General features: G+C 32.8%; 1 pseudogene; it reads left to right on the top strand.

The window, feature by feature from the left end:
* The window catches only part of LOC120601066 (nascent polypeptide-associated complex subunit alpha-like), a 94,091-nt pseudogene extending 82,348 nt beyond the window's left edge, over positions 1 to 11,743 (top strand).
* The last annotated feature ends 4,065 nt before the right edge of the window (positions 11,744 to 15,808 follow it).

Below are 15,808 nucleotides of genomic sequence, written 5' to 3'. Positions count from 1 at the left end.
ACACACAACAATTTCAACACAAAAAGGCCTTCACCAAGACACAGCATATTAAAATTATCAAAAATCAACAACAAAGAATGCTTAAGGCAGCTGGAGAGAAAAAAACGGTAACTTATAAAGGTAAACTCATTAGACTATCCTCAGACTTCTCAGCGCTTACAAGCCAGAAAGGAATGGAATCAAATATTTAAACTATTAAGTGAAAGGAGCTACCAGCCTAGAATAATGTAACCAGCAAAGCTCTCCTTTAGATATGAAGGAGAAATTAAGACTTTGCCAGACATACAAAAATTGAGAAAATTCTCCACTACGAGGCCTGCACTACAGGAAATACTGAAAGGGGTCAGTTCACCTAAAATAAAATGACAAAAAAACAAAACAAAACCATAATTAGGAGTAAAGTGACTATTGAGCAAATAGAAGCAGAGGAGTGCAACCCTTACTAAGAAAAGGGCATTATAAGCTTAAATAATAAGAAGAGAATTGTTATAACAAGATAGTAATGAACGTTCAGAATACATAGGGACAAATTGAGATAACAATGACTGAAAAGGAGAGGATTCAAAGATCCAGATTCACAAAGGGGAATGGAGATAAGGCACACACAGAAGAAAATGGACGACTGTACATATATAACTATCCTTTACATATTCATAATGGTAACCACATGCCAGACATTCAAAATGGTTATATACAACATAAAACAAGAAGGACCAGAGGAAAAACCCACAAAAGACAACCAAAATAAACAGAAGCACAAGGACAAAGAAGCAATGGAAACTCTGAGCTACCAGAAAGCAAAAGATAAAATGGCTATAAGAAGACCTCATTCATATTTCAATTACCTAAATGTAAATAGATTGAACTCACCAATAAAAAGGCACAGAGTTGCAGAATGGATCAAAAAACAAAACCCAACTATATTCTGCCTTCAGGAGACACATCTCAGCTCCAAAGACAAATATAGACTCAAAGTGAAAGGGTAGAAAATGATATTTCAAGCAAATGGCATTCAGAGAAAAGCAGGAGTAGCAGTACTAATATCAGATGAAATAGACTTAAAAATAAAAAAGGTAAAGAAAGATACTAAGGGAAACTTCATAATGACAAAGCGAATCATACAACAAGAAGACATAACACTTATTAATATCTATACTCCCAATCAGAGAGCCCTGAAATATGTAAAGCAATTACTAACAGAACTAAAGGGAGAAACAGACCAAAACACTATCATAGTAGGGGACCAAAATATCCCACTGTCAGATATGGACAGATTATCCAAACAGAATATCAATAAGGAAAACACATCCTTAAATGACACATTAGACCAACTAGACATAATTGACATTTACAGAGCCTTTCATCCCCAAACAGCTGCTTATCCATTCTTCTCTAGTGCACATGAAACATTCTCAAGAATCACATACTGGGACACAGAATTAGCCTCAACAAATAGAAGAAGGTTGAAATCATACCAACCATATTCTCTGATCATAATGCTTTGAAACTAGAGATTAACTACAGAAAGAAATCAGGAAAAACAACAAATACATGGAGATTAAACAATATGCTACTAAAGAATAACTGGATCAGAGAGACATAAAAAGAGAGATCGAGAGATACATCAAAACAAATGATAATGATAATACAATAAATCAAAACTTTTGGGACATGGCAAAAGTGATCATAAGAGGAAAGTTTATATCATTACAGGCCATTCACCAAAAACAAGAATGAGCCCAAATAAACAACCTAACACTTAATCTTAAAAAACTAGAAAAGAAAGAACAAATGAAGCCAAAAGTCAGCAGAAGGAAAGAAATAATCAAAATTAGAGCAGAAATAAATAAAATTGAAAACAAAAAAAAAATGATAGAAAAAATAAATACAACAAAGAGCTGGTTCTTTGAGGTTAATAAAATTGACAAACCCCTGGCTAGACTCACTAAAGAAAAAAGAGAAAGGACACAAACAAACAAAATCAGGGATGAAAGAGGAGAAATTACGACTGACATCACAGAAATACAAAGAATCATACAAGAATACTATGAAAAATTGTATAACACCAAATTTAATAACCTAGAAGAAATGGACCAGTATTTAGAAAGATATAATCTTCCTAGACTAAATCAAGAAGAACTGGAAAATCTAAATAACTGATCAGAAGTATGGAAATTGAAACAATCATCAAAAACCTACGTAAAAGTTCAGGATCAGATGGCTTCATCAGTGAATTCTACCAAACATTCAAAGAAGATCTAATAACTATTCTCTTCACATTTTTCCAAAAAATTGAGTAGGAGGCAACACTTCCCAACTCATTTTGTGAGGCCAATATTACTCTGATACCTAAACCTGGTAAAGATAATACAAAGAAAGAAAACTATAGACCAATATCTTTCATGAACACAGATGCAAAAATCCTAAATAAGATACTAGCAAACTGAATACAGCAACATATTAAAAGGATTATAAACCATGATCAAGTGGGCTTCATCCCAGAGGCACAGGGATGGTTCAACATATGCAAATCAATTAATGTGATACACCACATAAACAAATTAAAAAATAAGAATCATATGATCATATCAATAGATGTCTTCGACAAGTAGAGTATCCATTTATGATCAAAACACTTAACAAAATCAGTATAGAAGGAAAGTACCTTAACGTAATAAAGGCCATCTGTGACAAACCCTCAGCCAACATTATACTTAATGGTGAAAAACTAAAAACTTTCCCTCTAAGATCAGGAACAAGGCAAGGCTATCCACTATTGCCACTGTTATTCAGTATAACATTGGAGGTCCTAGTGAATGCAATCGGACAAGAGAATAATATAAAAGTTATCCGAATAGGAAGCAAAGAAGTTAAACTGTCACTATTTGTGGATGACATGATTTTCTAAAGACGCCACAAGACCACTACTAGAAACAATAAGCAAATACAGTAAAGTTTCTGGTTATAAAATCAATGTTCAAAAATCCACAGCGTTCCTATACTCTAACAACGAAGTGTCAGAAGAAGAAGTAAAATAATTAATTTCTTTTGCAATTGCAACAAAAAGAATAAAATACCTAGGAATAAATTTAATGAAACATATGAGGACCTATATAATGAAAACTACAAGACCCTATTAAAAGAAATTGAAAAAGATACAAAGAAGTGGAAAGATATTCCATGTTCTTGATCGGAAGAATCAACATAGTTAAAATAACCATATTGCCTAAAGCATGATACAGATTTAATACAATCCCCTGTCAAAATCCCATCGTCAGTTTTAAAAGAAATAGAACAAAAACCATCAGATTCGTATGGAAGCCAAAAGATACCAAATTGCCAAAGCCATCCTGAGAAAAAAGAACGAGGCTGAAGGCATCACTCTGCCCGATCTCAAATTATACTACAAAGCAATAGTAAATAAAACAGCATCGTATTGGCAGCAAATCAGACACAGAGACCAGTGGAACAGAATCAAGAGAACAGAAGTAAACCCATATTTATATGGGTAAATAATTTTTAACAATAAAGCCAAAAACATACAGTGAGGAAAGGAAAGTCTCTTCAATAAATGATGCTGGGAAAACTGGAAAGCCATTTGCAAAAGAATGAAACTAGACTGAACTAGACTGTTGTCTATTACCACATACCAAAATTAACTCAAAATGGATTAAAGACTTGAATATAAGACATGAAATAATAAAATACATAGAAGAAAACATAGAAATGAAACTCAAGGACCTTAGATTAAAGAGAATTTTATGAATTTGACCTCAAAAGCAAGGGAAGTTAAAGCAAAAATAAATGGATGGGACTACATCAAACTAAAAAGCCTCTGCTCAGCAAAAGAAATCAACAAGGTAAAGAGACACCCATCAAAATGGGAAAATATATTTGCAAGCAATGCCTCCGATGAGGGCCTAATATCCAAAATATGTAAAGAACTCATATGACTCAATAACAACAAAAGAACAAAGGATCCAATCAAAATATGAGCAGAGGATCTGAACAGACCCTTCTTCCCGGAGGACACACAAATGGCCAACAAACATATGAAAAGATGCTCAATATCGCTAGCTATTAGAGAAATGCAAATCAAAACCACAATGAGATACCATCTCACACATGTTAGAATAGTTATAATCAACAGGACAAGTAATAACAAATGCTGGAGAGAATGCGGAGAAAAATGAACCCTCATACACTGCTGGTGGGTACGCCACTATGGAAAACAGAATGGAGGTTCCTCAAAAAAATTAGAATTGATCAACGACAGAATTTAGCAATCTTTCTACTAGGTATTTACCCCAAAGATTTGAAAACCCACATCCAAAAAGATATTTGCCCACCAATGTTCATAGCAGCATTATTCACAGTGGCCAGGACATGGAAGCAATCGAAGTGTTCTACGATAGATGATTGGCTAAAGAAGCTGTGGCACATTTATACAAGGAATATTACTCAGCCAGAAGAAGAGATGAAATACTGCCATCTATGTCCACATGGATGGACCTCTAGATAATCATGCTAAGTGAAATAAGCCAGACAGAAAAAGTGGAAAATCACATGATATCACTTATATGTGGGATATAAACCTAAAAGCAACAAATAAGCAGGACAAACAAACAGAGACTCATGGACATGGTTACTAGTGGGATAGGGGAGGAAGGGAGAGGTAGTCAGGGTAAAAGGGGTCAAATATAGGGGTATAGGGGGAGGGCGAAGTGGGTAAAGGGGATCAAATATATGGTAGCTGAAGGAAGCTGGACTTTGGGTGGTAAACACACAATAGAATATACAGATGTCAAATGATAATGTACACCTGAAAATTATATAAATGTATTAACCAATGTTACCCCAATAAACTTAATTAATTTTTTTTAAAAAGTTAAATCATAACTCTCACACAAACATAAAATAAACTTGTATTAAAATCAATTGTATAACTACCAGACTAAATTCCTTTACATTGCTATGGACAAAGATCATTTGCTTTTCTCTAATACATGAATAATTTATATCAATTAATTTTCTACCAGTTCACTACTATCCGTTCAGAGTTGTAAAGTCATTCAGTCAATAAAAAGTTAATCAAAGTTACAAACAATGGAAAAGCATCAGTTTTCTCTTTTATGTTTTTAAAATTTTGAATACTTTTTCCTGAAAAGATAATTTTTATTGACACTAATGAAATCAGGAACCCCCAATATTGCTAATTTAACACTATACTAGTGATAGAAACCAATAAATTGCTACTTGTAAAATGAAATAAAAGATATAAGCATTGCAAAGGAAAAAAAGTTTTCAGCAATTGCCTATATAGAAAATCCAAGATCTGCAAGTGCATTATTATAACTAACAACAACAATAAAATTCCAGCAACATTTCGGGGTTAAATGTCAACATACAAAGATCGTTTACTTACATTGAGAAAGAAATATAAAAAGATAAAAAACTAAAATGGCTAAAATCAAAAACAAAAGAGAAATCACTAATAATCTTATAAAAATAAAATGAATTATAAGGGAATATTATGAATAACTGGATGCTAAAACTTAGAAAGCCTAGATGAAACGGACAAAATCCTAGATCTCTTTTCCCTACCCCAAATGTAAGCATAGAAAATTTTTAATGTAAAAAACTGTACCTGTAATTGAGGAAAAAATGTAAAAACAGAGGTAAATCTAATAAAAGATGTACAAGACCTTAGAATAAAATTATAACACATTGTTAGGCACAAAAAACTTGCTATAAAGGGAAAGGCTTGATATATTAAAAATGTAAATTTCCTGAAATTAATCTTTAAATTAAATGCAATTTTAATAAAAATATGTACATGATTCACAAAACTAGAAAACAACTCTTGATATTCACATGAAGACCTGTAAACAGCAAAGAGAATTCTGAAGAAAGAAGTAGGAACATATTCTCCTGTACATTAGTACCTATAATAAAACTAGAGTAGTAAGCAGTATTGAACCACATACTTAACAGAAAAACAAAATGGATAAGAGAACACAGAAACATATCTAAGTATATATCATAACATAATACATTATAATTATTTTATTTTATCTTTTATCTTTTTTTAATTAATTATTTTTTTATTATAGCGACATTGGTTAACAAAATCCAGTAAGTTTCAGGTGTACAATTTAACAATAAAGCATATATATATTGCATTGTGTGTTCACCACCCATAGTTAGATTTCTTTCTGTCACCACGTATTTGACCCATTTTACCCTCTCGCCCTCCCTCTTCTCCACTTCCTGCACTCTCTTGTAACCACTAGGCTATTATCCATGTACATGAGTCTCTGTTTTTTCCTGTTTGTTGCTTTTAGGTTTACATTTCACATATAAGTGATATCATGTGGTTTTCAACTTTTTCTGTCTGACTTATTTCGCTTAGCATGATTATCCATCCATATTCTCACAAATAGCACTATTTCATCTCTTCTTCTGGCTGAGTAATATTCCATTGTATATATGTACCACAACTTCTTTATCCAATCATCAATTGTAGGACACTTTGATTGCTTCCATGTCTTGGCCACCGTGAATAATATTGCTGCGAACATTGGTATGCAAATATCATTTTGGATGTGGGTTTTCAAGTCTTTGGGATAAATATCCAGTAGAGGGATTGCTAAATCCTATGGTAGATCAATTCTTAGTTTTTTGAGGAACCTCCATACTGTTTTCCGTAGTAGCATATCAATTTGCAGTCCTATCAACAGTGTATGAGGGTTCCTTTTTCTCCACATTTGTTATTACTTGTCCTGTTGATTATAGTCATTCTAAAATGTGTGAGATGGTATCTCATTGTGGTTTTTGACTTGCATTTCCCTAATAGCTAGTGATGTTGAGCTTTTTTTCATGTGTTTGTTGGCTATTTGTATGTCTTCTTGGGAGAAGTGTCTGCTCAGGTTCTCTGCATATTTTTTAATTGGATCGTTCCTTTTGTTGTTATTGAGTTGCATGTGTTCTTTGTATATTTTAGATATTAGGCCCTTATCAAAGGCATTACTTGCAAATATATTTTCCCATTCAGATGGTTGTATCTTTACCCTGCTGACAGTTTCTTTTGCTGTGCAGAAAGAAGCTTTTTAGTTTGATGTAGTCCCATTCATTTATTTTTGCTTTAATTTCTCTTGGCTTTGAGGACAAATTCATAAAATCCTCTTTAAGTACAACATCGTTGAGTTTAGTTCCTATATTTTCTTCTGTGCATTTTATTATTTCAGGTCTTATATTCAGGTCTTTAATCCATTTTGAGTTAATTTTGATGTGTGGTAATAGACAATAGTCTACTTTTATTCTTTTATAGATGGCTTTCTAGTTTTCCCAGCATCATTTCTTGAAGAGGCTTTCTTTTCTCTACTGTATGTTTTTGGCTTTTTGTCAAAAATTATTTGCCCGTATATACATGGGTTTACTTCTGGACTCTCAATTCTGTTCCACTGATCTGTGTATCTGTTTTTCTGCTGATACCATGCTGTTTTGATTATTGTCACTTTATGTAGTATAATTTGAGTTGGGCAGAGTGATGCCTCTAGCCTTGTTCAGTTTTCTCAGAATGGCTTTGGCAATTTGGGGTCTTTTGTTTTTCTGTACTAATCTGATAATTTTTTCTTCTATTTCTTTAAAAAATGCCTATGGGATTTTGATGGAGATTACATTAAATCTGTATAATGCCTTAGGTAATAAGGTCACTTTAATTATGTTGATTCTTCCAATTCAAGAACACAAAATATCTTTCCCTTTCTTTGTATCTTCTATTTCTTTTAATAGTCTTATAGTTTTCATCCTATAGTTCCTTCACATGTTTGGTTAAATTTATTCCTAGATACTTTATTCTTTTTGTTGCAATTGTAAAAGGAATTAATTTTTCTACTTCTTTTTTTGACACTTCATCATTTCAAAAATAGAGATTTTTGAAAGTTGATTTTGTATCCAGAAACTTTATTGTATTTGCATATTGTTTCCGGTAGTGTTCTTGTGGAGTCTTTAGGGTCTTCTATATAGAGAATCATGTCATCTGCAAATAGTGACAGTTTGACTTCTTTTCCTATGTGCATGCCTTTTATATTTTTCTCTTGCCCAATTACACTCACTAGGACTTCCAATGTTATATTGAATAACAGTGGCGATAGTGGACAGCCTTGCCTTGTTCCTGATCTTAGAGGGAAGGTTTTTTAGTTTTTCACCATTAAGTATAATGTTGGCTGAGGGTTTGTCATAGGTGGCCTTTATTACGTTAAAGTATTTTCCTTCTATATCAATTTTGTTAAGTGTTTTGATCATAAATGGATACTGTACTTGTCGAAAACATCTATTGATACGATCATATGATTCTTATTTTTTAATTTGTTTATGTGGTGTATCACATTAATTGATTTGCATATGTTGAACCATCCCTGTGCCTCTGGGATGAAGCCCACTTGATCATGGTTTATAATCCTTTTAATATGTTGCTGTATTCAGTTTGCTAATATCTTATTTAGGATTTTTGCATCTGTGGTCATGAGAGATATTGGTCTGTAGTTTTCTTTTTTGTTTGTTATCATTACCATGTTTTGGTGTCAGAGTAATATTGGCCTCATAAAATGAGTTGGGAAGTATTGCCTCCTACTCAATTTTTTGGAAGAGTTTGAGGAGAATAGGTATTAAATCTTTGAATGTTTGGTAGAATTCACTGATGAAGCCATCTGATCCTGGACTTTTACTTTTTGGTAGGTTTTTGATGATTGTTTCAATTTCCATACTGCTGATCAATCTATTTAAATTTTCCAATCCTTCTTGGTTCAGTCTAGGAAGATTATATCTTTCTAAATACTGGTCCATTTCTTCTAGGTTATTAAATTTGGTGTTATACTATTTTTCATAGTATTCTTATATGATCCTTTGTATTTCTGTGATGTCTGTCATAATTTCCCCTTTCATTCTTGATTTTGTTTATTTGTGTCCTTTCTCTTTTTATTTAGTTAGTTTAACCAGGGATTAGTCAATTTTATTAACCTTCTCAAAGAACCAGCTCTTTGTTGCATTTATTTTTTCTATTGTTTTTTGTTGTTGTAGTTGTTGTTTTTAATTTCATTTAATTGTGCTCTAATTTTGATTATTTCTTTTCTTCTGCTGACTTTAGGTTTCATTTGTTCTTCTTCTTCTAGTTTTTTAAGATGAAGTGTTAGGTTGTTTATTTGAGTTTGTTCTTTTTTTGGGAGATGGGCCTGTAATGACATGAATTTTCCTCTTATGACCACTTTGTCATGTCCCAAAAGTTTTGATATGTTGTATTATCATTATCATTCATTTCTATGTATCTCTTGATCTCTCTTTTTACGTCTTCTCTGACCCAGTTATTCTCCAGTAGTATGATTTTTAATCTCCAATTATCTGTGGTTCTTCCTGATTTCTTTCTGCAGTTGATCTTCAGCTTCGAAGCATTATAATCAGAGAATATTTTTAGTATTATTTCAATCGTCTTATATTTGTTGAGGCTATCTCTGTGTCCCAGTATGAGGTCAATCCTTGAAAATGTTCTATGTACACTAAAGAATGTATAAGCAGCTGTTTGGGAATGAAAGGCTTTGTAAATATCAATTATGTCTAGTTGGTTTAATATGTCATTTAAGGATGTGTTTTCCTTATTGATATTCTGTTTGGATGATCTGTCCATATCCAACAGTGGGGATATCTGTCTTCAATATCACTGATCCTTTTCTCCATTTGGTCAACTCTATTTCCCAAGCTTGCTATTTCATTTTTCATCTCTTTAAGTGTGCTCTTTATTTCCAGAAGTTTTATTTGGTTATTTTTGAGGGTTTCAATCTCCTTGCTAAAGAACTCATTCTGCTGATATAGTTGTTTTTTCAGCTCCTGAAACTGTTGATATGAATTGTTTTGGATCTCACTGAGTTTTTTCAGAAGTACCATCCTGAATTTTCTGTCATTTAAGTCATAAGCTTACTTTCTGAAGATTTGTCTCTTTCTTTTTAGATGCCTTGTCATCTTGGTTGTTCATTGTATTTAATGGACTATCTCTCTGCCTGTGCATTAATGGAAATATATTCTGCTTTTTTTTTTCCAGAAAGATTTATTATATAAAGGTTTTTCGTAAGCCTACTCCAAAGAAGGTGCTTTTCTTTTGGTTTCCAGTAGGTGCCTCTCGATCTCTGCTTTATATAAAGTCTTAATAATGCCTTTTGTTTCTTATAGATATTCAATCACGCTCACTGCTCTCATTCTCAGTCCCTGTCAATGTTAGTAACAGTTTCAGCCATGTTTGCTCAAATTCCCCTAGAGCTCCACGGTGCTTAGTCTTTGAGGATGTGGGGTGAGGGGAGGGGCCTTCTTGGTTGGGGTATTATGGGGTATTATGTGCTGCAGCTCAGCCTCCCGTTTTGCAACCACAGCTTGTAATAATCAAATGTTGCTTATCTGCCATCCCCACTTCTCTGCTGTCCCCCTTCTCTGCTTTCTGCCCTGATCACTGCACACCGCCACTACATGGAGCTCATAGCCCTCCCAGGCAGGGCTGTTCAGGGAAGTCGTGCAACTTCTCCTCTCCCCTTCCTCCTACAGGAAGCTCTGGAGGCTGCTAGAGGCAATTTCTTTATTATTCCCACTCCACCACCCGACATCCAGTGCTCTGACCTGTGGTATCTCTTATGCGCAGATCTCATGCTCAGATGTACTGGTGTGCATGTTGGATATTTTCTGTTGAGTTATAGACATTCAGCTTATTGTTATTTCAAGGGAAGAGATCTAGAGACATCTCTCACTCTGCCATGTTTCAGATGTCACTCACCCATTATAATTATTTTAGAAAGGAGAGATTACTTATTGGGATAAATTGGGATAAAAGAAAATTCGATCACTGCCTTATAACATACAAGAATAAGCTCCAAAAGAATTTGATTCAAATATATAAATTAAAATTTTAAATCATTATAAAGTAAAATATGAAATATCTTCAACAAGAAGTACAAAAATTTTTCTAAATAAGATATATAGGCTCTCTTTCTGCCACTATCTTAGTTCCATATTCTCTGCACAAAATCCCTGGTGAAGCCACAGAAATCATCCTTGCTTTAGAGTAGGAGTTGCAGCAACCTTAGGCTGAGACAGGGTCTGGAACAGAATCTGACTGTGATGAATCACTCTTGGAGCTTCAGGAACAAGATTCCATAAAAGCAACCATACAACAAGCTCAACTAGAAGCAGCAACTGACATCAATGAAAAACCAGTCAGTAAAGCAAAATATAGAAGAGTGAAAAGAAGGCACAGAAGTCTATGTCCAAATTGAGTCTCCCAAAGGTTACTAGAGTCACTATCCAGAAATCTAAGAATATCTTCTTTGTCATCACAAAACCAGATGTCTACAGGAGCCAGTTTCAGATATCTACATAGTTTTGGGGGAAGCCTAAATTGGGGATTTATCTCAGCAATTACAGGTAGCAGCTGCTGAGAAATTCAAAGTTCAAGGTGAAGCTGTCTCAAACATTCAAGAAAACACAGACTCCAACTGTACAAGAAGAGAACAAAGAGGAAGAAGTTGATGAGACAGGTGTGGAAGTTAAGGACTTAGAATTGGTCATGTCACAAACAAATGTGTCAAGTGCAAAGGCAGTCTGATCCCTAAAGAACAAAAGTAATGATATTATAAATGTTATTATGGAATTAACAATACAACCATCTAAAAAGGAGGACCTTTTTTTTGGTGTTTCAAAGAAGTAAGTGCATCTTGGTTTGAAATTTGTACTGTTCCAATCATTAATAAAGTTATGGCTTCTTGTGGCATAAAAAAAAAGGTATAAAACACAACTCAGAAAGGATGATTGAAAAATTTGACTGCATCAAAGTTTAAAATTTGTTTCAAATCGAAGTGCCATCAACAAAGCTAAAAAAAATCCTGCCAACTACAAAACTTATCTACAAAGTTATAACTAATAAAGTTGGCATCTAGAATATATTTAGAATCCTTCTTATCAATTAAAAATAGCTTCAGATTACGAACAACACAACAGAAAGAGAAGCAAAGGATAGAAAGGGAATGAACACTCACAAAAGAAAGCAAAATGACAAAAATATATTTTTAAAATTTATTCTTAGTAATAGTCAGTGAAATGTAAAATAAAGCAAAATAATAACATTTTATCCTATTAATTTGATAGTGACCACAGGGAATAATCAAATGCTTCAACTAGGGATATAAAATAATACTCCTACATTGGAGGGCATTATTCCATATTCTAGTTATTAACTTTCCAGATATATATCCTAGAGAAATGTTTTATATACATACTAAGAAACACACACATAGATTCTTTAGTCTTCTCTAAAAGTGAAAAGTTGAGACAAGATTGGGCACATTCTGGGTGGTATGGCAGTAGAAATCACTGAGGAAAAAAAAGAAAGATACAAATAAAATCAGAAATGAAGAAAAAAAGTTATGACAGTTACCACTGAAATATAAGTATCATACAAGAATACCATGAAAGATTACATGCCACCAAATTCAATAACTCAGAAGAAATGGACAAGTTCTTAGAAATATACAACCTTCCTAGATTGAACAATAAAGAACTGGAAAATCAAAATATATTAATCAACAGTAAGGAAATTGAAACTGTCATCATAAATCTCTTAAAAGGTAAAAGTCCAGGACCAGATAACTTCACTAGTGAATTCTACCAAACATTTAAAGATGATTTAATACCTGTTCTCAAACATTTCCCCAAAATTGAAGAAGAGGCAATACTACCTAACTCATTTTATGAAATCAACATTATCCTGATAGCAAAACCTGGTAAAGATAACACAAAAACAAGAAAGCTATAGAACAATATCTCTAATAAATGCAGAAATACAGATTCAAAAATCCTACACAAAATACTAGCAAATTTAATATAATAATACATGAAAAAGATTATACATTATAATCAAGTGGATTTCATTCCAGGGATACAAGGATAGTTTAACATGCAAAGAAATTAATGTGATACACTACTTAAACAAAATAAAGGATAAAAAATCATATAATCATATCAAATAGATACAGAAAAAGCATTTGACTAGATACAGCACCCATTGGTAATTAAAACACTTAACAAAATGGTATAGAAGGAAAGTACCTCAACGTAATAAAAGCCAATATGACAAACCCTCAGCTAATAGCATACTTAATGGTGAAAAACTAAAAATCTTTCCTCTAAGATCTGGAACAAGACAAGGCTGTCTGCTGTCACCATTCTTATTCAATATGGTCTTAGAAGTCCTAGCTGGAGCAATCAGGAAGGAGAAAGAAATAAAAGGTATCCAAATTGGGAATGAAGAAGTCAAATTGTTATTTTTTGCAGATGACATGATTCTTTATGTAGAAAACTCTTAAGACTTCACTAAAAACTATTAGAAACAATAAAGAAATACAGTAAAGTTTCAGGAATACAAAATAAATGTACAAAATCCATATACTAACAATAAATTTTCAGAAAAAGAAATGAACAATTTCTTTGCAATTTCAACAAAAAGAATAAAATACCTAGGAATAAACCTAACAAAGCATGTGAAAGGCCTATACATTGAAAATCATAAGACATTATTAAAAAAAATTGAAGAAGTCACAAAGAAATGCAAAGATATTCTTTCATGGATTGAAAAAAATCAACATAGTTCAAGAGGCTTTATTACCCAAAGCAATACACAGATTTAATGCAATCACTCATCAAAATCTCAACAGCATTTTTTTGAGAAATAGAACCAAAATCATCAGATTGATATGGAATCACAAAAGACCCCAGATAATCAAAGCTATCCAGAGAAAAAAGCACAAGGCTGATAGTATCACACTGGCTGACTTCAAATTATACTACAAAGTGACAATAAACAAAACAGCGTGGAATTGCAGAAAAACAGACACAGAGACCAATGGAACAGAATTGAGAGTCCAGAAATAAACTCCCGTATAATATGCACAAATAATTTTTGAAAAAGGAGACAAAAACATACAACAGAGAAGGAAAAGCCTCTCCAATAAATGGTGCTGGGAAAACTGAAAAGCCACATGCAAAAGAATGAAACTAGACTGCTATCTGTCACCATATACCAAAAATAACTCAAAATGGATCAAAGACCTAAATATAAGACCTGAAACAATAAATCGCATAGAAGAAAACATAGGTACTAAACTCATAGACTTTATATTTAGAGAGGATTTTATGAATTTGTCCTTAAAGGCAAGGGAAATAAAAGCAAAAATAAATGAATGGGACTATATTAAACTAAAAACCTTTTGCACAGTAAAAGAAACCAAGACAAAGAGAGATGTTTGCAAACATCGCCTCCGATAAAGGGCTAATAGCCAAAATATACAGGAACTCATACAAATCAACAATAAAAAAAAAAAACAATCCAATTAAAAAATGAGTAGGGCACCTGAACAAACACTTTTGGAAGACATACGAATGGCCAACAAACATGAAAAAATGCTCAGTTTCACTAGCTATTAGGGAAGTACAAACCCACAAGGTGATACCACCTCACACCTGTTAGAATGGCTATCATCAACAGGAAAAATAATAATAAGTATTGGAGAAGTTGTGGAGAAAAAGAACCCTTGTACACTGCTGATAGGAGTGTAAATTGTTATAGACCCTGTGGAAAACAGAATGGAGGTCCTCAAAAAATTAAGAATAGAATTAACATAGGACTCAGCAATCCCTCTTCTGGGTATCTACCCCAAAATTTTGAAAACATTTATCTGTAAAGATACATGCAATCTGATGTTCATAGCGGCATTATTCGCGGTGGTCAAGACACGGAAACAGCCAACGTGTCTTATGACAGAAGATTGGATAAAGAATGTGTGGTATATACATACAATGAAATATTACTTAGCCATAAGAAAAGATGAAATACTACCATTTCCGACAACATGGATGGATCTTGAGATTATCATGCTAAGTTTAATAACTCAGACAGAAAAAGTTGAGAGCCATATGATTTCACTCATACGTGGGGTATAAAACTGAAAGCAACAAACAAGACAAACAGAGACTCATGAACATGGACAACAGTTTAGTGGTTACCAGAGGGAAGGGAGTGAGGGGTAGGTAAGGGTAAAGGGGCCAAATATATGGTTACAGAAGGAAATTTAACTTTGGGTGACAAACGCACAGTACAATATTCATATTACATATTGTCAAATTATATGCATGAAACCTAAGTAATTTTAACTAATGTCACCCCAATAAATGTAATAAAACTTTTTAAAAAAATACACAAAAAATATCCAAGTGAAAAGTTGTAGTCTATCAATAGGGAATGGTTAAATCAAATCAGTTACATCTCATGATGTAATCTTAGGAAGCCACTGTAACGATGTAGAAGACTATTCTATGAAAACAAAAATATGTCTAACATAGTAAGTTTAAAAAGTAAACTATGATATGATCTTATTTTTATGAAAACTATTGCATTCATGTTATGTACAGAGTCACACGTTACTCACATAAACATGTGCAAGCATACATACACACATAAACAGACTGATTAAAGCAAGATAAAATATCAATAAAAATGTTTCTTTACGTGGTAGGAATATGAACTTTTATATCTAATTTTGTCTTTTATATTTTGACTAATAAATCATATTTGCTATTACCTTAGAAGTTTGGACTAATATATAATTTTATATTTCTCTTCATATATCACATTATTTATATTATTTTATATATATTTAGCTATCAACCATTTCTTTTTTAAAAAAGCCAAATATTAATTTACTTAAAAAAGGAAATAAAT

The sequence above is a fragment of the Pteropus medius genome, unplaced genomic scaffold (genome assembly GCF_902729225.1).
Source record: "Pteropus medius unplaced genomic scaffold, Ma_sr-lr_union100, whole genome shotgun sequence".
NCBI lineage: Eukaryota > Metazoa > Chordata > Mammalia > Chiroptera > Pteropodidae > Pteropus > Pteropus medius.
This window is presented reverse-complemented; position numbering and strand designations above follow the sequence as displayed.